The sequence below is a fragment of the Pogona vitticeps genome, chromosome 4, assembly GCF_051106095.1.
Source record: "Pogona vitticeps strain Pit_001003342236 chromosome 4, PviZW2.1, whole genome shotgun sequence".
NCBI lineage: Eukaryota > Metazoa > Chordata > Lepidosauria > Squamata > Agamidae > Pogona > Pogona vitticeps.
In genome coordinates, this window is record NC_135786.1 from 219996045 (window position 1) to 220017544 (window position 21500).

Genomic DNA, 21500 nt, shown 5'->3' on the forward strand with positions numbered 1-21500 from the left:
TACTGTTTCAAGTTTTAGCAAACTGTGTCTATCATCTTTTAAACTAAACCAGGTTTATCTATCTATCTATCTATCTATCTATCTATCTATCTATCTATCTATCTATCTATCTATCTATCTATCTATCTATCTATCTATCTATCTATCTATCTATCTATCTATCTATCTATCTATCTATCTATCTATCTATGTCTGTCTGTCTGTCTGTCTGTCTGTCTGTCTGTCTATCTATCTATCTATCTATCTATCTATCTATCTATCTATCTATCTATCACATTTATATCCCACCTTTCTATTACACAATTTATGATCCACAATGACAATTTGACAAAGTCCCAGAATCCTCGTCCCAGCATTGCCCCATCCTCCAGCTCTTGGCCTGCTGGCTAAGACATTGATAGTTCCAAAAAATAACTTTGCCAAGCTTTAGATTCTGTAACAACGTTTTGAGTTCAGTCAGAAATCTTCCCTCATTGCCACTTTCAAAGACTACTTGCAAAGTTCTTTGTAATTTTTAAAAGCACGCTTAATAAAACAATTTCCCCCCTTAAACATAGAGTGACAAAAAGCATACTCTTTTTAATTAGATACCTAAGAAAGAGAGACAAAAACCCTCTCAAATCTGTGAAACATTACTCCGAGTGTTTAGAATATAGATCTGAACCTATCCATGTTCTTTGATGTTAACGATAGAGCTGGTTGAATTGCAATTACAAAGCTTTCCATAGTAGACTTGCTGGAATGCATGCATGGCTGGATATCATAAAGAATTTATACTGAGGTGTTAGCAGTGATTTGAGATTCCCATTAAAAGGAATAGCCTTAATCATCCACAATAACATTGCATTAATTATTGATGCACCTAATCAGTAGTCTGAAATTGCTCACATGAAATATTCATCAGTGGTGCAGATGCATTCTTAGATTTGAGATGGGCAACACAGACCCGATTGCCAGGTAAGTTTTAGGCTATTATTATTTACAGTAGAAAGAAGCTGGAAACCAGCATGGTAATGTGGCCATGAAGGCAGTCTACCTTGAAGTGAAGGAGCCTTATCTTATAGACTTTGAAATAACTGCTGGGGTGGAGGGATGGGACAGTTATGGCAAAAAATCAGACCAATTTCCTTGATTAGCTCCAAGTAGGACATATGTGTACCTTACTGCAGATTCAGAAGGTTTCAAAACAAGGAACTGGGCTCATAATTCAGATACCCACCCTTGCCAATCCATGAATTAAAAAATCCAAAAGTAGCAGAGCTTATGTCCCATCCTCAGAAAAAAACTAGAAGTAACTTGTTCCTGTTTTAAGCCTGCAAGCCAACTCCCTTGGCCTCTCTCAGCAGCCCCCTTTCTTTCTGGTCTTCTTGCGCGCCTGATACAATGGCAGCAAGTGAACAGAAAGAACTATGAGATGATTTTCCTTCTTCCCTTTTCAGCACCTGGTGCACTAAGCATCATGCAGAAAGAACCCTGGGAAATGTAGTCTTCCAAAAAGCCTACCAGGGTGTCAACAGCAGTTTGGAGGGGAGTTGATATTCTCCAAGGGTTTAACCCAGTGCTATGTGTAGCAGCATCTGCAGTGTTGCAGTGGGGAAAGACTACGGTCAAGATCAGGGTCAGGGAGGGCTCTTTCTTTTTCCCAGTGGCTACAAGAGGGTCAGCAGTAGTGAGCCATGCTGGGCAAAAAAATAAAAAATAAGTAGTTCAGGGTTGTCAGTGCATTAGTTGGTTTAAAAACTCAACTTCAGCCACATACCTAAACCAGTGGTCCCCAACCTTGGGTCCCCAAATGTTCTTGGACTATAGCTGCCAGAAACCCTGGCCAGCAGAGCTGGTGATGAAGGCTTCTTGGACTTGCAGTCCAAGAATATCTAAGTTACCCAGGTTTGAGAACCATTGACTTAAATCACTGAGCTATCCAGGAGTCCTAGAATTATAATCTTAGAACGGCAAAGTTGGAATGAATACCGGGGGGGGGGGGAAGAGTTAATCTCACCCATGATTTGCCTTCCTCAAAATAACCACCTAGAAAAGCAAGACTTAGCAAGACCCCGATTTAAATCTCCTGAGCCTTGTGATCACTTCCATGAGAATGAAATGGAGGAGCAAAAGAAGAACGAGCATTTCACTGTAAAATATTGCCAGCCCTGAAATATGGAGCAAAATGAAGGCAAGCAGAGGAAGCCTGAAGTGAGCGGAGAAAACTCAGATACCCACAGGGAATGGTAAAAGATATGAAAAGGCAATCGAGTGAGAGTAATAGAGAACATTTCCACACACAGTCATACCGTTGGGTGGGAATCTTGCTCATCTCATTATCTCGTAATAGCTTGTGTGCAATCAGAAAACCTTGCACAGTAAAGTACATAGGGTGTTGGTGCTGGGAGAGATAGAGAGAGCAAGGTTCAGCCACTAAGGTCAGTGGGTGGCGCTGACTGAGCACCAGGGCTGGCCTTATCATTAGGTAGCAGATTTAGGCTGTCATGAAAAGCTGGCAGGTTTTTAGTTGTCTCATTCACTGCTACTGCATTTTTACTGCCAGCGATACAGAGGAGTACTTACTCTGCCTCCTGGGCCATAATTTCTTGGCTGGATTAAAATACTATACACCTTCAATTGGGTAGGTGGGTGATTAGATGCCATTTGCTCCTTCATCTCAGCGAAATGTTTTGGCTGAGCTCAACTGTGTCAGCCTATCATTACAGTTTCATTGATAGGATGAAGTGTTATAACCTCCTATATGCTATTATATACCAGAAGAGTGGGACCCAAATATGTCTAACAATTATTATAATTTTTGCTTTTGCTCCCATTCCTTCTTTACCATTCCCAAATGGCTGAAGAAGACCTGACAACAGAGCAGAAATAGAGGCATAATCCTTTATCAAATCAACCAGCAGCTGCTGTCACCTGCTATGTAAGTACAGTCCTTTTTTCACTGGTTGCTAAGAGACACTGATCATCTAAATGAGATAGCATATGGATGACACTGGCAAATGGCCAGTCGAACGACGGAGTTCCATTTCGCATGTCACCTTCTGGAATCCCATCACTGCTGCTGGTTTTCCCAGGGTGTGGTAAAAAACAAAAACAAAGATCCATCCCTTAGGGCAGTGGTGTCGAACTGTGGCCCTCCAGATGTTCTTGGACTTCAACTCCCAGAAGCCTTCACCACCACCTCTGCTGGCCAGGATTTCTGGGAGTTGAAGGCCAAGAACATCTGGAGGGCCACAGTTCGACACCACTGCCTTAGGGTGTTCAGTGGTGCAAGAACTGTTAGAACAAATGGGAAACTTTTACAAGACCACTAGAGGATGGAGAACCTCCACAAGTTCCTAGTATCTGTACAAGTTATAGACTACAACTCCCAGAATCTCTCAGACAACTTGGCCACTAACAGCTGTGTTAGTTATTGTCAACAAAAAAAAAACAGCAGAGAGTTGTGTGAACCCTACCAACCACAAAAGCAAGTACGTGACTAGACATGGACACGAATCGCAGATTTAGTGTCAGTTTGTTTAGTGGCTGAAGATGTGTTTGGTGCTTCAAGGCCCCACCTCTTCCAGCAGACACCCACTAGGTCACTGCCTCAGAGTGGGTGCCTCTCAGAGGTGGGGCTTTGAAGCGCTCAATACCAACCGTTTGTGCTCATCTCTAGATATAACTCTCACAGAATCTCTCATTCACTGTGATTTTCAGTGATTTTCAAAGTCTTAGCATGCACAGACTCCTCACCAGGACTCCTGTCCACCTCAGTAAGATTTATTGGCTTCCTCTAGCAAGTAAGCCAGCTCTCGCTTCCCCACCTTTTTCCCTGTTGTTCTGTGAGGGGAACTGCCAAACTCTGTGCAGCTTATTGCCCTTTTCCAATGAATCCTGCAAGAGGGAGATAACTATTTTGTCACATAATGATCACAAGCCTGAACAGTTTGCCATCTCTTCCAGGAAAAATAGCCACGGAATATCCAAGAAATGTGATTTCTTGCAAGGGAGGGAAACCTCTAAAATCTTGCATGGAGAAATCTTTCAATATGGAGAAAAGAGTTTCTCTCCGAGGGTAAGAAGCTCTCTCATCCCTACACAAAAGCTCATGCCACATGAAGTTATTAATTTCTAAGATGCCACAGCCACCCTAATTTGAAACTTAAAATGGGTGGTGTCCTGGAATCTACCACCTCTGGACATTCAGCATGCTTAATTCTTCTATTTATTGAGATGGGCAATTTCCTTTAAATTAATATGCTTGGTATGTAAAGTACAGCCATTCCATCTAGCCATCTGTCAATGCACCCACATATACAGTTAAAAGCAGAGACCAACTCAAACCTAGAGTTGTAAATGAGAGGTCAAATATCAGATTTACCTGGTCTCAGGTGGCCAGCTGGAGTCTTCAGAATTACCGTGTTCCTCCAAGTCTGCAGGTAGGGAGGCAAATTTCAGAGTAAGCAGTTCTGAAGAAGCAGAAAAAATTATTTTTATTCATGAGGTGAGTATTTATGAGGCACATATCTCCATTTCATTCCCACCTGGTGTCAGAGCTCACTTGCTCAGCATGAAGGTGTGTTGATCCTGTAACCCCAAAAACCAAGAACAGGGGATTCCCCCCCCCCACACACATACATTCAGCTCTGGAGAGACGAGCTCGACATTGATAATGCATACATAACAGTGGTAAGAACTTCATTCACGCATCTGCTTAAGCCTGTAGAATAGGAATACAATGGCGACCAGATCAGAGATATGAATTATTCATACTGAATATTGCTAGGCTTCATTTATGGTCACAGAGGCAAACACATAAACAAAACAGTGAAAATTAAATGCTTCTCCTCCTCTCCCATTTGAGTTTTGGGATTGCGCGGATGAGTTTTTACACAATCAGAACCTCAGACTGATTGCTTTCTATTCTCTTTCCCACTTAAGCATGATTGTGTTGAAACTCGTGTGGTTGGAAATGCTTGTTTTGCTTAGAAGAAGTCATGTCTGAACAAAGAATCTCTCATCTTCTTGATATGCAGCCACACAGGTTGCCAGAGACAGGAAATATCCAGAATCTGAGGGTGAATTCTGAATTCCAAATGCAATGGAGAGAGAAAAAAAGATATCCTGGGGTATTTAACTGGATTCTGGTGATGAATCCAGCTCATACGCACATAGACACATGCATGTACATGCCTGCGTGCACATATATGCATACATGCATGCCCACAAACAAACACAAACAGGGTCTCTTCAGAAGTTACTGCCCTGTTCAAAGACAATATGGGAACAGTGCTCTGTAATATCTATCTATCTATCTATCTATCTATCTATCTATCTATCTATCTATCTATCTATCTATCTATCTATCTATCTATCTATCTATCTATCTATCTATCTATCTATCTATCTATCTATCTATCTATCTATCTATCTATCTATCTATCTATCTATCTATCTATCTATAACCCGACTATCTGGCCCACCGGACCACTCTAGGCGGCTTCCAAATATAAAATCAAATAATAAAACATAGACAAATACATAATAATCAAACAAGAACAGCAGTAAAAATTAAAAGGAAAAGTAAGAAAAAATTGGCTGGAGGGAAGGCCTGAATAAACAGCCATGTTTTTAATTGGGTTTTAAAGGTGCCCAGCGTGGGGGCTGCGCGAATCGCCGGAGGGAGATTGTTCCAGAGGCGAGGAGCCACCGCCGAGAAGGCCTGGTTTGCTATGGCAAGCAACTAGGGCCCAGCATCTATGACCCTGTTACCTCCACACTGAGCTGGGGCATCTGAATCAGAACTGTAGGAGGTTCAGCTTAGAATTGTGCAGGTGAATGGGACCATTTAGTGGGCAGATCTCATGAGCACATTGAGGATTCTTAGCATGTTTAGCTCAAGCATGTGAGGATTTCTCCCCTTCAGACCTTCGGCTCAATGGCTTGTAATCAGGACGTGCTTTCTGCTAGCACTCTGCTCTTGACTTCCCGCCCCACCCTCGAATTTTGAGAAAAACCTCCCTTCACTTAGCAGGGTTCCTTGACTTTCTGTGTAGGCCTTTCAGAAGTCCAGAATGTCTGGCTTAGGGAGGAAAGAGCAAAGAAATCTGTTTGTGCCAGCCCCCTTGCACATGGGTTCAACTTTGTCTTCATTACCACTCATTCCAAGCAATCCGTGGAGGTGACAGTTCCAACAAGGATGAAGCTCAAGATCTTCCCTCAACATGTAGACTTCATGGTAAGGCACTGAAGCTAGTTCAGATCTCCTGCGTATGTAACTGTTTGTGGGGAGAATGCCCAGAGCAGGAAAAAATACCTTTAAAAAGTAACTGGTTACAATTGCATTTCAAGAATCCCCAAATGTTTAGTTACCCCTATATTTAAAGTTGTAAAATACTTATCATTTCCCAATTTCTCAAAAAGATTAAAATATATATACTTCAGCTACTTTTTTAAAAAAATCTAAATTCATCAAGTTCCTGACCTATATATATTTTTTTAAAAAATGAGTAGTTACAGTTAACATCAGAATGTAAGTTACTCATACCCTCATTATTGAAATAATTGATTATATGGAGCCTTTTGTCACTGTATAGTTATGGCTGGTGTCAACTTTTACTATTATCCTGGAGAAAAACTCTTGAGTATACATCATCCTATGAGAGAAGATTTACTGTATGTGTAACTGTTTCTGGTGTATGAGACCTGCATCTTTAAGGAGCAGAGGGGGAAAGAAACTGTTTATCCTTTGTGAATGAATACTGTTTACTTAGAGATCCAGAATGGATTGAGGAAAATTGATCTGTTTTTCATGTTTAGGCCAAGATGTTCTGTTCATGTAGTTTAGTTATAAGGCGTCTTTTATACATTTTTAAAAAAAAACTTTATGTTGTTTTTAAAAGCATTCTTTATTTTCCCAAATTCATGTTCATCTGCTCCTACTTTTCAAAAAGCAAGGAAATTCTCAAGAAAGCAACCTTCCCCATCAAAACCTCCAAGTTAAAGCAATATGATTTATTACACCTATCAAGGTCATTCAAACCAAGATAGCCTGGGCCTACTGATGCATATTTCTTGTACTATAATACTTCCCTGAAGAATGAGTTCTATTATTTGATTCCCTAAACAGAAAAAAACTGCACCTACCTGGTGTAAGCTCATTAAATATAGTGACATGGACCAAAATGCAGATCAGTTGGACTGAGCGGATAAACATCTGTTACTAGGGGCAGAACTGTGCTTCAAATTTGCTGTTTACAGATGTTGGAATTATTGAAAACTATGCTGATTTGGATTTTCCCTGGCACTAGTGATACACTGTACAGGAAGTAAGGTGGCTAGTGGGGTTATGCTAGGGTTTACTTAGGGTGGAAGTTAAGGTACAAGAAACATGCATCCAGGTACAAGAAACATGCATCCAGAGGCCAATGTGTGTGTGATCTGTAGTCTGAATTTCTTTGCTTTTGCAGGGGATTATTTCAACCACAACATTTTCCTCCAAACCAGGATTCTGTACTATGGCAGGCCCCTCTTCCATTGAGAGCTCTCAGTTTAATATTTAATAAAGTTGTGGCCCTAGTTTCAACCCATCACCTGTGTCTCATCTTTTTATCCCAGGCTGGGCAATGAATGCCAGCTAGGTTTTACTAAAGACTTTAACATCTTCTCCACACCTACACAGTTGTCCTATTGGTTATTGATGAATCATCTATTGTCCCTTTTCTGATCACCTGACTGCCTGCTTAATTAATTCATTAATAATTCCTATCAGACTCTTTCCACAAGTGAATTAATTTTTTGCCTGTTTAAGTCATGCATTCCTTTAATGGTTTGACTGCATATTGGATTAATTGCTGCATCCTTCTCTCCCCCTCCCCCAATTCTACCAGATTAATTTTCGTCCCTTATCCCTCAGAAAACAACAAGAACTCTGCTCACTTTTAGCACCATATTCTTTGTAATCCATTTTTAAATAATTCCACTGATCCTCCAATTACATAACACAAATCATTTATATTGTTAACAGTAATCTAAATAGAAGGCTTTAGCCCATATCTAGGTGCCAGTGGCAGTTAATTATTATGCTTAATTCCTCCCACCACTATCTCCTCACTGAAAATAAATGTAAAGTTTATCTCTTCCACACTCTCAACCTTATTTCATTAACTTTGAAAAAGCTACTGGTTTGGACCCAGATGTAGGACTTCTTCACCCCTCTTCTACATGTTAATGGCACCGGTTCTATGAGGGTAAAGGACTCAGCTGAGTGGGATGAGATGCGATGTAGGGAGAGGCTATCAAATGAGACATCCTCAAGTATGAGGTGGAGGAACGTTCTGGAATGCAGCTTGAAGATTCTTCCAGTACATTCTAGTAGAAAGACAAATATTTACTCTTACTTTTATTATTCATATCAGAGTGTTGCACCATTTAAAATTATGAATATATATGAAATATAGGCAACATTAAAAATGAATTAAACTGTTAAGATTATTAGACTACTTTTAACCAGACATGGACTACTTCAACAGTGTTATCTTGACCATTGACTAGATCTTCTTTTGTACATATGGTGGGGCATAAATTACACGCACATAAGGACTAAATTGATTAAATTTTTCTACAGTCACAGAGAATTTGTCATGTATCCAAATAGCCCCATTTTACTTGATCATTTCTCTGATGGGATTTAAACTGCCTCATGGCATAGTGGTTGAACTGCAATACTACAGCTAAAACTCTGCACACAACCCAGGTTCAATCCCAGGTAGCTGACGTAAGGTTCACTCAGCCTTCCATCTTTCCAAAGCCAGTAAACTGAGTACCCAGTGCACTTTTGTAGTCAGCATAATTAAACTGTAAACACCAGATTATGCCTTAAGTGCTATGGGGTGGTATATTTCCAGCACGTTTTTTTTATTTTGCAAGCAATTAATTGCTTGACATATTGATTCCTCATTAAAAAGCATATGTATGTAATCACAAGACTTCTCAATTGGCCAGTCATCTCATCACTGAACTTGGGTCAAACAGATGATACAGTTAACACATGCTTACAAACAAAACTCTCTCAAAGAGATGAAAACTAGCTTAAAAACTGATTTTACACCTGAGCACCATAAATATGTGGAGAAAGCAAGGGTTATTAATGTCCCCTTTACAGACTATTTCAAAATTCAACTGCAGTGCCCAGACCCTCGAAAAGTGCAACACATCATATGCATTGTAGCTCACAAACAAATAAATCCAGATTGAAAAAAGGTAACAAACATTTAATGTTAAAAAATAGAACTTTCCAAGCTCTGCTGGCTATAATTTTAGATACCAGGAAGATGAGATTCCATCATACCTCTGAACAGATTCCCTTCTTCTAAAGCTCCATAACTCTTCTGAACCAAGCTATGCTGAAAATAAAAAGGAGGACAAATACGTTTGCAATGACATCCTCTCTCCTGCAGAGAAGAATCTCTGTTTCTTGTACACAGAAAACTCTTTCTGTATCTTAAATAAGAAACTCTGAATACTGGTGCAGCCTCAAATCCCTAAGTGTTCAAGCTGAGGTTACCCTACTTTACACTGTTGATAAGGGCGTACAGTGAACAGGAACACTAGACAGATCAAGCTCTCCTCTGAAGGATGGTGGATGAATTTCCACTCCCACTATGCAGAAGAGATGCTCAGAAGTGCTTCCTTGTGGCTGAAGGTCCTCATTAGAACACCAATGTTGCAAAAAATGTGAGGCCTCCATTTTTTCTTGTCAGTAGTCTTTTGTGCTTCTTTGTTTGGTTTTTAATAATGGTGGTATGGACTGGCTAGTTGGGAGGTATCTCCAAAATAATGTAGACATGCTGCCTACTAGAGTAGGAAAGCTGTGCTCTAGCATGACAGATAAGTCATCTTCTAAACCTTGCTTTAAAAATCTGTACAGCAGAAGTGGGAAATGGATAGCCTTGCAGATGGCTTGGGACCTGGATATTTATATAAACCTCCCCGATCACTAAGATTTGCTGGGAAGGCCCTCTTCTATATCCCCCTATTTAGAACAGTTCATTATATGGAGACACAGTGGCTTTTTTTGCCATAGCACCCTAACTTTGTAATGCCCTCCCCTTGGAGGCTTAGTTGGTGCTGACATTGGCATTATTTCAGTGCAAAGATGTATGCACATGTTTATTAGAGCCTTAAGGTGTTGATAACCATGGCCTGCATATGTTTTAGTACAATGTTTTGAATGTTTTGATTTCAAATTGTTTTAACTATCTAGCATTTCATAATTGTTTTGTACAGTTTTGTAAACTGAGATCCTGTGATTTAGGGCAGTCTATAGATGTTTAAATAAAATAAAATAAAGATAGTTCTCTTCTTGTTAAGGTGCCTTTGAATATCTCTGTGTATAGAAGATGCCAGCTTTCTTTATGGGCCAAGGGAAGAAACTGTGATACCCTTCACAGATGGTAGGCTGGCTTTCAAAGGGAATGCATAAGATCTGAGAAGTAAATGAAGCATTATGCTCTTATTCAATAGCAGAGAGGTAGCAATATAGCAATCAAACATATACACTGCATAATAGAGGGAACAGGCATTATGAAAAAGGAAACTGTTTGATTAGCAAGCTGTGACCTGTAAAAGAACATGAGAGTCGGGTGCTGAGAGACTTTTCAATTTGTGTGTATTCTGTTGGACAAAAGGAAAGTAACTAATTCACTCATGCAAACAATGCAGCGAGAGTGAAATATTTTCATTTAGCCATTACCAGATCTTTCATAAGTACTCTCCCTGTAAAAGAACTGAAAGGAACATTTTGCTCATGAAAAGGAAAGGCTAGCAAGCCGTGATTCACCTGCAGCCCTCACTTCTGATCACACTTCAAAACTAAGCTGTCATGTTTGGAATCTCACCATTTGATGTTCCCACAACTAATGGACGGAGCTCAATGTATCTCTGACATATATTTTTCACTCATTGTTTCATTCTCAATTTAATAGAAACATCTGGAGCATCAGTGACTGAAAAATTATTGGCAGTTAAAAGGAGAATTTGACTGATTCTTTCTCTATGCCATCTGGTCACTGTTTTCTGAAGGATAGGCCAAAATCTTCTTTTCTTATGCCTTTAAAGGAGCTGTGCCCAGAGTAGTACCATGGTCTGTTTACCTTGTCATACAAATACATGTCGGTGAGCTATCCCCCTGAGGTTTATTTGTCTCCTAATACACCAGAGAAAGAATTCTCTTTTACTGTCTGAAATGGCATGAGTATTATTATATATATTCCCTTGTCACTCCCCTTTTTACCATGAGGTTTGAGAAACTCCATTTTGTAATCCAGACCCTTTTTCCCCTTGCAAGATGCTAGACCTCCAGACAGGATCTCGGAACCCCAGAGATCCTCCTAGCCACGTGGGCTGAGGAAAGAAACTTTTGCTTTCACTATTTACCTACTGTATCAGCCTGAAAAGCTATTGAGTGCCTGTTCATGTGAGTTAAATATACAAAAAAAAACCTTTTTACACTTAACAATTGCTTCGTGAGTGTTGTTTTTCAAAAGTGCTAGACTTTGGTGAGGGTGGATAGAAGGGAACTTCCTTACCTACTTCTAGTTGAAGTAGCTGGCCTTCCACTGTGCATGTTACTAGAACTTACACAAGTTCCCAGAACTCTCAACATATTTAAATTATTTAGAATGCTTTTACCTTTGTTCTAAATAATAATAACCCAAGGCAGCGTACATCATTAGAAACACAGTATTAAAAGCTAACAGCAATAAATACAAAGAATTATTAAACTTTTATTAAAATATTAGGAAAAACATCACAAAAAAATCTAAATCTTCCCGTTGGTTGTCTCCTAGAAAGTCAGTTGCTAGAGAAAAGCCTGCCTGAAGAGAAAGGTCTTTGCCTACTTGCAGAAGGAAAGCAAAGATGGGAACAGCCTGGACTCCTGTACAAGTGAGTTTCAGAGTCTGGGTGCAGTGACAGAGAAGGCCTTCTCCCATGTCCCCACCAAGCTACAGTGGGGTCTTGACTTAAGAACGGCTTGAGTTAAGAACATTTTGACTTAAGAACCACTCTCATAGGAAAATATTGACTTGACTTACATACTTAGATTTGAGTTAAGAACTGAAAAAAAACCACGTGGGAGGCAGGGAAAGTGCAAAATGTGAACTTTCAGTTAACTGTTGGCCAGTGAAAAGGGTCCCTGTCTGCTTCCTCACTCCTCCCAGCGTTTAGAGAGTGGATTGGGAGACAGTCTTCAGACTGCCTGGTACTGTACTGCCTGGACTGTATTTTCCCTGCCTTCCCTGAACCTTTCTTGACCTAAGAAAAAAAGAAACAAAATATCCCCCTCTAGTGGTCGAAGGTGGAATACCAGCTTCCCATTAGTTTCTATGGACGGAAAAGAGCAGATACGGATCAAATGGTTTTCAATGCATTCCTATGGGAAATGCAGATTTGACCTGAGAACTTTTTGACTTGAGAACCGCCTTCCAATACGGATTAAGTTCTCAAGTCAAGACCCCACTGTATTAGATTCTTGCACACTTATTTTTTCAATTAGATTTCTCCAATGCCTTTTCTATGTAGGTGGTCTATCGCTGCTTGAAGCCATCACAGACAGAAGGGAGCACTCTGGCAATGGCCTATACTGTTTTCAGAATCTTTCCTCTCCACACATATGGAGAGCCATGAAACTGAAGAAGAGTGGCTTTGCTTTCTGTGTAAGCTTTCCATAAGAACTGGGAGCCTGGAAAATTAGAATGCACCCATGGATAGCAGAGGCTCTCCACTTTAGACTCAGTGCTGTCCATGCATAGTAGAGTGAAGACACCAGAAAGAGAGTAGTTCACCACATCAGCATCAAGCCATTTTTCTCTGACTAATGGTAAAGCTAGACGTGCCTAGCCATTGTTTCTTTCAACAGGCCCAAACTTCATTCACGTTGAGTGTGATCAAAGAGATACAAACAAGACATCAGACACTTTGACTTTTCAAAATTTTGGGCAACAGGGGAGCAGCTATCAGAGCTCTGTGCAATTGTGGAGAAATAATTCTCACAAATATAGAGATTAGTATCAGAATTGCAAGGCATGCCTTGCAAGTGCGGAGAAAATGTTGACATTGCTCATTTCTCACTTGATATTTCTCATAGGCAAGTACATGACTAGTGAAGATTTATAACTCAGGATCAGATTTTTTTGATTTCTTAGACTGCAAATCCTGTCATTCCCCATTCTTACACACAATTTATAGACACTTAAATGTGGCTCAGCTGAGGAGATGTAAACTGGAAGGCTCTGAAGCTTACCTAGGTCTAGCTCCAGCTGGCTTCCTCTTCAAAAACAAAGCTCCCAGCTAGTCCCATAGTAGGAACAGGATATTTCGGTGGAGCTAGGCTCAGCTAAGCCTCCAAGCCTTCCAGTTTAGGCCTCGCCCCCCCCCCCAGGTAATGCCGAATTTAGGTTTCTGTAAAGTGTGTCTTCAACCCTGAGTGCTCAGTGGAAGGACAGATCCTGAAGCTGAGGATCTTGTACTTTGGCCATCTCATGAGAAGAGAAGGCTGCCTGGAAAAGACCCTGATGTTGGGAAAGTGTGAAGGCAAGAGAAGAAAGGGATGACAGAGGATGAGATGGTTGGACAGTGTCATTGAAGCTACCAACATGAATTTGACCCAGCTCCGGGAGGCCATGGAAGACAGGAAGGCCTGGCGTGCTCTGGTCCATGGGGTCACAAAGAGTCAGATACGACTTAACGACTAAACAACAACAAAGTGTGTCAGATAGAACTCCCCAAATGGGGAATTATGGGATTTGTAGTCCATGAAATCCAAAACTCCCATCCTTATGTACAGTCCTGTATTTTGTCCATGCACAAGGACACTGGAGTCAAAAGCTGCGCTGCCAAAGGATAGCTGGGCCACATTGGATGTACCGTAACTGCAAAATTTCATCTATCCCTTTTTGTATGGGTTCTTTCAATACATTAGCAGGCTGTTATTTTGCATTTAATTAGAGTGAATTCTTTTAAAAAATAATTCAGTCTATTATTAAATTATTTCCTTCTTTCACTATGTTGAATATTTATTTTTTTTTAAAAAGGTTTTATTAAGTAGAGAAACACAATTAACTTCCTCTTTTTGAATAAACAATTGCAACATTTTGTTCAATGTCACTTTAGGTAGTAGGAATAATATATGGAACAATACCATGTAATGCTTTTCTGGAGGAGAGCAATTAAATGGTTGCTGCTGTGTTTTATGGCATAAGCATACCATCCTGTGAACCATTTTTGAAGCTCAGAAGTACCGGTAATCATGTCATTAGGTAAAAATTATTCTCCATCCTATATAAATGAGTAGGACATTCAGCTGAGGTCAATGATGACACTTTGCTGAAAAGGGATGTTCTCCTGATGTATTGAGTAAATCTGCCATGATACAGCATGAGGAGATAATGCAGAAGAAGATGGATGTCTTGAGGTGTGACATTTTCATAGATAATATTCTCTTTGTGTAAGCAAGAGCATCCCAGACTGAGAGGAACTTGGTTAGATCAAATGCAACTCAAGCCATAGACCTTGCAGTAATGCTAATATAAATCTAATGGACATGAGAAGCTTGCTTTTTTAAAAGATCTCATATATTTGATCAACTATGTTTCTCTTTAATGCAACAATGGAAGTAAAGTGTGCATCATTTCCATTTATTGTTTTGAATATGAAACTTACAAAGAATTAATTGCCAAGTTAATTAAATATACAAATGGCGGCCTCTTCACTAACCCCAGGGTTATCTCCTTGGCCTTTGCATGAGAAATTTCTCAGGGACATGTTCTGTCCCCCATCCCCAATTGTTGTTGTTTTTAAACATTTATAGGAAGAGTGGGGAAAGAATCATTCTGGGACTGTCCATGGCCTTCAGGATCCTTTGTGCAACCTCTGGTCTTATCAAACTCCTGCATGTTACCTGTCAGAAATGGACAGCCCCCCTGGAAAATAAATGAAAATGTGAATTAAGGCTTTAAAAAAAAAACAGATCAAAGCCATCCTTCCCACAATGTTTTAGGCCCAAAAGTGGAACTGCGCTTCTGTTTCATTTTCCCCTCGTTTTAGGAGGTCTGTATAGTTCTGAGGAGATTTTAGTGGCATATAGAGTGCGTGTAGTCAGCTTCTATTGGAACTCACCCTCTACCTTAGCAAACCACAAGGAATGCATGGGGCTCCTGCATGGCAATGTGGTGTTTTTCTTCTGGCTTGACAGGGAAACAGCATGGGAACAGCAGGGTACTGAGATGGTTGTTGTACCTCATGCTGGTTTCTAGGCTTTCACTCCTATAATTCATTCAGCTGGGGGGTGGTAGGTCCTGGTGAATTATGGGAATAGAAAACCTTAAAATATGAAAGTCCCATCACCATGTGTGAATGTGGGAAGGATGGCCGACTGTTTTGCATGGGTTTTAATTACATAGATCAAAACAGAGGCATGGATTCTCCTCCTCCCCATTGTTTTCTACTTTATTTTTTTTTTAATCCCCACTGCTTGTCCTCAATTTATTTATTTCATTAGATTTATACCCCACCCATCTGGACAGATAGTCTACTCTGGGCGGCATTGAAGAACCTTTGTGTTATAGAAAGGATGGACACCAAACACCCTACGTCCATCTGATTTGGGCCAGGTAGTGAGGGGGAACATTTCAGCAAGTCAGGCTACTGCTTCGGTAGACAAAGAATATATTTTATATATACATATATAAAATTTTATACATATCCACACATATTTTTCTTGAGCACAGTTTTTTTTTTGGGGGGGGGAAGACACAAGGAAGGAAGCTGGTAGGAACTATGCTTACAAACTGAAGGTCCACCATTTCCCCAAAGTTGATCAAAAAATTTAGCAAAAACTAAACAACAACCCAGATCATGACTCTTTATTTTCCACATTTCCAGGTTCCCCCCTCTCAATCCACAAACACACAAATATGTGCAAATGCTTTCAGAAACCCAAGACAAATTAGTTCAGGCCACCTCTGAATCCACTTGGGGTGGGTTGGTCTGGATGCATATAGCAAATATTTGGCTACAAAGCTGATCAGGTGATACTCATCCCTAATAAGAACCAAAAGAATGAGACCCAAAATCTACCAATGGCAATGCATTAATTAGGACAACAATTCCATGCAAGCGTTTTAAGTTTTAAATTAAGAGCACTTAATTTTTTTTTTAAAAAGGAGGAGCAGGATTAGGATGGAAGTCCAATAATTTTGTTAAATTTTTTAGTCATGAGGCCTACAGTTGAACTTGTTTTCAAGATGGAGCTTGCTGACTTGAAGAGATAGGTACGCAGGTAGCAGATTACCACCAGAGGAATCAGAAAATTCATTTGCTGCCATTATATATTTGATCTCCTTCATGGATTGCCGCCTTGTCGTGGCGAAGGGGCTTGAGTAACTCAGAGAAGCTATGGGCTATGCCATGCAGGGACACCCAAGACGGACAGGACATAGTGGAGAGTTCCGACTAAACGCAATCCACCTGGAGTAGGAAATGGCAAGCCACTCCAGTATCTTTGCCAAGAACGCCCCATGATCAGAAACAAAAGGCTAAAAGATATGACGCTGGAAGATGGGCCCCTCAGGTTGGAAGGCGTCCAACATGCTACTGGGGAAGAGTGGAGGACAAGTACAAGTAGCTCCAGAGCTAATGAAGTGGTTGGGCCAAAGCCGAAAGGACGCTCAGCTGTGGACGTGCCTGGAAGTGAAAGGAAAGTCCAATGCTGTAAAGAAAAATACTGCATAGGAACCTGGAATGTAAGATCTATGAACCTTGGGAAGCTGGAGGTGGTCAAACAGGAGATGGCAAGAATAAACATCGACATCCTGGGCATCAGTGAACTAAAATGGACAGGAATGGGCGAATTCAGCTCAGATGATTATCATATCTACTACTGTGGGCAAGAATCCCGTAGAAGAAATGGAGTAGCCCTCATAGTCAACAAAAGAGTGGGAAAAGCTGTAATGGGATATAATCTCAAAAATGATAGAATGATGTCAATACGAATCCAAGGCAGACCATTCAACATCACAATAATCCAAGTTTATGCACCAACCAGCATTGCTGAGGAGACTGAAATTGAACAATTCTATGAAGATTTACAACACCTTCTAGAACTGACACCAAAGAAAGATGTTCTTCTCATTCTAGGGGACTGGAATGCTAAAGTAGGGAGCCAAGAGATAAAAGGAACAACAGGGAAGTTTGGCCTTGGAGTTCAGAACGAAGCAGGACAAAGGCTAATAGAGTTTTGTCAAGAGAATAAGCTGGTCATCACAAACACTCTTTTCCAACAACACAAGAGGCGACTCTACACATGGAAATCACCAGATGGGCAATATCGAAATCAGATTGATTATATTCTCTGCAGCCAAAGATGGAGAAGCTCTATACAGTCAGCAAAAACAAGACCTGGAGCTGACTGCGGTTCTGATCATCAGCTTCTCATAGCAAAATTCAAGCTTAGACTGAAGAGAGTAGGAAAAACCACTGGGCCACTCAGGTATAATCTAAACCAAATCCCCTATGAATACGCAGTGGAAGTAAAGAACAGATTTAAGGAACTAGATTTGGTGGACAGAGTGCCTGAAGAACTTTGGATAGAGACTCGTAACATTGTCCAGGAGGCAGCAACAAAAACCATCCCAAAGAAAAGGAAATGCAAGAAAGCAAAGTGGCTGTCCAACGAGGCCTTAGAAATAGCAGAGAGGAGAAGGGAAGCAAAATGCAAGGGAGATAGGGAAAGTTACAGAAAATTGAATGCAGACTTCCAGAGAATAGCAAGGAGAGACAAGAGGGCCTTCTTAAATGAACAATGCAAAGAAATAGAGGAAGATAACAGAAAGGAAAGACCAGAGATCTGTTCAGGAAAATTGGAGATATTAGAGGAACATTTTGTGCAAAGATGAACATGATAAAAGACAAAAATGGGAGGGACCTAACAGAAGCAGAAGATGTCAAGAAGAGGTGGCAAGAATACACAGAGGAATTATATCAGAAAGATTTGGATATCCCGGACAACCCAGACAATGTAGTTGCTGACCTTGAGCCAGACATCCTGGAGAGCGAAGTCAAGTGGGCCTTAGAAAGCCTGGCTAACAACAAGGCCAGTGGAGGTGATGGCATTCCAGTTGAACTATTTAAAATCTTGAAAGATGATGCTGTTAAGGTGCTACATTCAATATGCCAGCAAGTTTGGAAAACTCAACAGTGGCCAGAGGATTGGAAAAGATCAGTCTACATCCCAATCCCAAAGAAAGGCAGTGCCAAAGAATGCTCCAACTACCGTACAATTGCACTCATTTCGCACGCTAGCAAGGTTATGCTCAAAATCCTGCAAGGTAGGCTTCAGCAGTATGTGGACCGAGAACTCCCAGAAGTACAAGCTGGATTCCGAAGAGGCAGAGGAACTCGAGACCAAATTGCTAACTTGCGCTGGATTATGGAGAAAGCCAGAGAGTTCCAGAAAAATATCTACTTCTGCTTCATTGACTATGCAAAAGCCTTTGACTGTGTGGACCACAGCAAACTATGGCAAGTTCTTAAAGAAATGGGAGTGCCTGACCACTTTATCTGTCTCCTGAGAAACCTATATGTGGGACAGGAAGCAACAGTTAGAACTGGTCATGGAACAACTGAGTGGTTCAAAATTGGGAAAGGAGTACGGCAAGGCTGTATATTGTCCCCCAGCTTATTTAACTTATATGCAGAATACATCATACGGAAGGCTGGACTGGAAGAAACCCAAGCCGGAATTAAGATTGCCGGAAGAAATATCAACAACCTCCGATATGCAGATGATACCACTCTGATGGCAGAAAGTGAGGAGGAATTAAAGAACCTTGTAATGAGAGTGAAAGAGGAGAGTGCAAAAAAACGGTCTGAAACTCAACATCAAAAAAACTAAGATCATGGCCACTGGTCCCATCACCTCCTGGGAAATAGAAGGGGAAGATATGGAGGCAGTGTCAAATTTTATCTTCCTGGGCTCCATGATCACTGCAGATGGAGACAGCAGCCCTGAAATTAAAAGACGCCTTCTTCTTGGGAGGAAAGCGATGACAAATCTTGACAGCATCTTGAAAAGCAGAGACATCACCTTGCCGACAAAAGTCCGAATAGTCAAAGCTATGGTTTTTCCTGTCGTGATGTATGGAAGTGAGAGCTGGACCATAAAGAAAGCAGACCGCCGAAGAATTGATGCCTTTGAATTGTGGTGCTGGAGGAGGCTCTTGAGAATCCCCTGGACTGCAAGGAGAACAAACCTATCAATACTAAAGGAAATCAACCCTGAGTGCTCACTGGAAGGACAGATCCTGAAGCTGAGGCTCCAGTACTTTGGCCATCTCATGAGAAGAAAAGAGTCCTTGGAAAAAACCTTGATGTTAGGAAGGTGTGATGGCAAGAGGAGAAGGGGACGACCGAGGATGAGATGGCTGGACAGTGTCTGCGAAGCAACCAACATGAACCTGACACAACTCCGGGAGGCAGTAGAAGACAGAAGGGCCTGGCGTGCTCTGGTCCATGGGGTCACGAAGAGTCGGACACGACTAAACGACTAAACACACACACACATATATTTGATGGTGTCATGGAAAGGATCCACCTCCCATTTCCCCTAGCATTCTGAAATACATAATGGATAATGTGGCTTCTGAGTCATCTGAGTAATTGGGCTAAAGTCATATCCTTTGACCTGTGGCTATGGTGTTTTATAGTTCATGCCTCCCCCGTTTAATTAGACTGTATCCAGCTGCTGCTGAACCTAACCTATGACAGTAGCCTCTGGCCCAGGGAAGAAACTGATAATTAGTAGAAGTATACTGGATAACTATTGATTAACAGCACCTACGGAATGATGAAGTCTTTTGATTACCAGATGGGCAGGTTTACAAAACATCAATAGCATTGACATTAGGCTTCATGGAAAGCTGCATCTTTTCACATTCTCAACAAGGATTTCCATTTTAGTACAATTTGTTCTGTTAATAATTGCAGTCTGGGCACAAGACAGGCTCCTCTGTTCCAAATCAGTGCATTTGTTCAAATTTGTCTAAGTGGTTGTAGGTATTACTAGCTACCCGTGATATGACATTGTTTCGGTCGTTCAGCCCTTTTTACTGCTGTGTTAAATGACTAAATCAAAATTCGCACTTTTCGTGAAACATAATCCTTGAGCCAAGTTTTGGGATTGCTTTAGATTACTGTCATTTTACAACCCAACCAAATTAAAGAGCTTTGTCCAGAATTCTTGGCAGGGAGAAGGGAGGGTGGAATCAGCTTTGTAAAAAATGTCTCTCTTCTCTCAAGCCTCTAACATTTAAAAGAAGATGTTGGTCATGGCATTTAAAATTCACTTTGCATTTTACCTGCTTGCTTCTTGTAAAGGGACCACTTCTTGCTTCTGCATGACTTGCTTCTCATACTTGGTGTGTGAATTAGGGGAGAATGAGAAATTTGCATCATTGAGAGTTTCCCTGCCCTTTAAAAACAGAGTTATCTGATCAACAATTACCAGACCCAGAGACAGAAAGAATGCCAAGTTCCTCATTCTCATTGATGTAAGGTGTCCTGACACAATGGGACACACAGAAGATGATTTGTAAAATGTGCAAAAGTCCTGAGCTCCAGGTGAAACAGAGCCAAAGGGGTGTTTTACTCACTTGAGGTCTGTGCAGTTAACACAAAATATCTCTTTCTCTTTAAATAGCAACTGACAGGAGAACTGGCTGGTGGTTCAAAAGATACAAACAAACTATCCAGTGCTTCATATTCTTAAAGAAGGCAGTAGTTACCCTACTTTTGGGCCATTCACACAATGTAAGCGAAACGAGTAACATTTTGTGCAAAACATCATTTGCACTACAATCTCTGCTGAGACCTCTATGAAGTTCCATGCTCACTGGGAAAACAGGGTTGTAGTTGTCACATGTGAGGAAGACACAAGTGGGAATGGAAGATTAATGTCTTTCATACTTGCTACTGTTTAATGTGTGAGAAGACTCTTTGTTCTTGATGCAATTGACTGCAAAAAAACAAATTTCTCCTTTGGAAAATTTTTACACTATAATATAATCTAACAAAAATGTTTTATAGTATAACTCTAGCTTCTCAGTTACTATCTTTTGCAGCTGCAGTGGGCTGGTCTCATTCTGCGGTGGTAGAAAAATATGGCATAGTTGAAGCACTGGCTCAGCCTCATGCTCTTATATGGACACTGTTGTGGTGATAATGGGTTGGATACGAAGGGAATATGCAACTAGTGGTTGTAATGCTCAGGTATTTTTTCAGGTGCTAAAATAAACTATGTTGTTTGCTTCTGGGAAATAGGAAAGAGTTCATTTTTCAGAATGCTAAATAATTACTGTACTGAAACAAAGGCCTTTCTTTGTTTTGGAAGTAATTTATCCGGGTTCTAGTGATTGTAATGTTTCTCACGAAAACTGAAAACTTTGGGATGGAACCAGGGG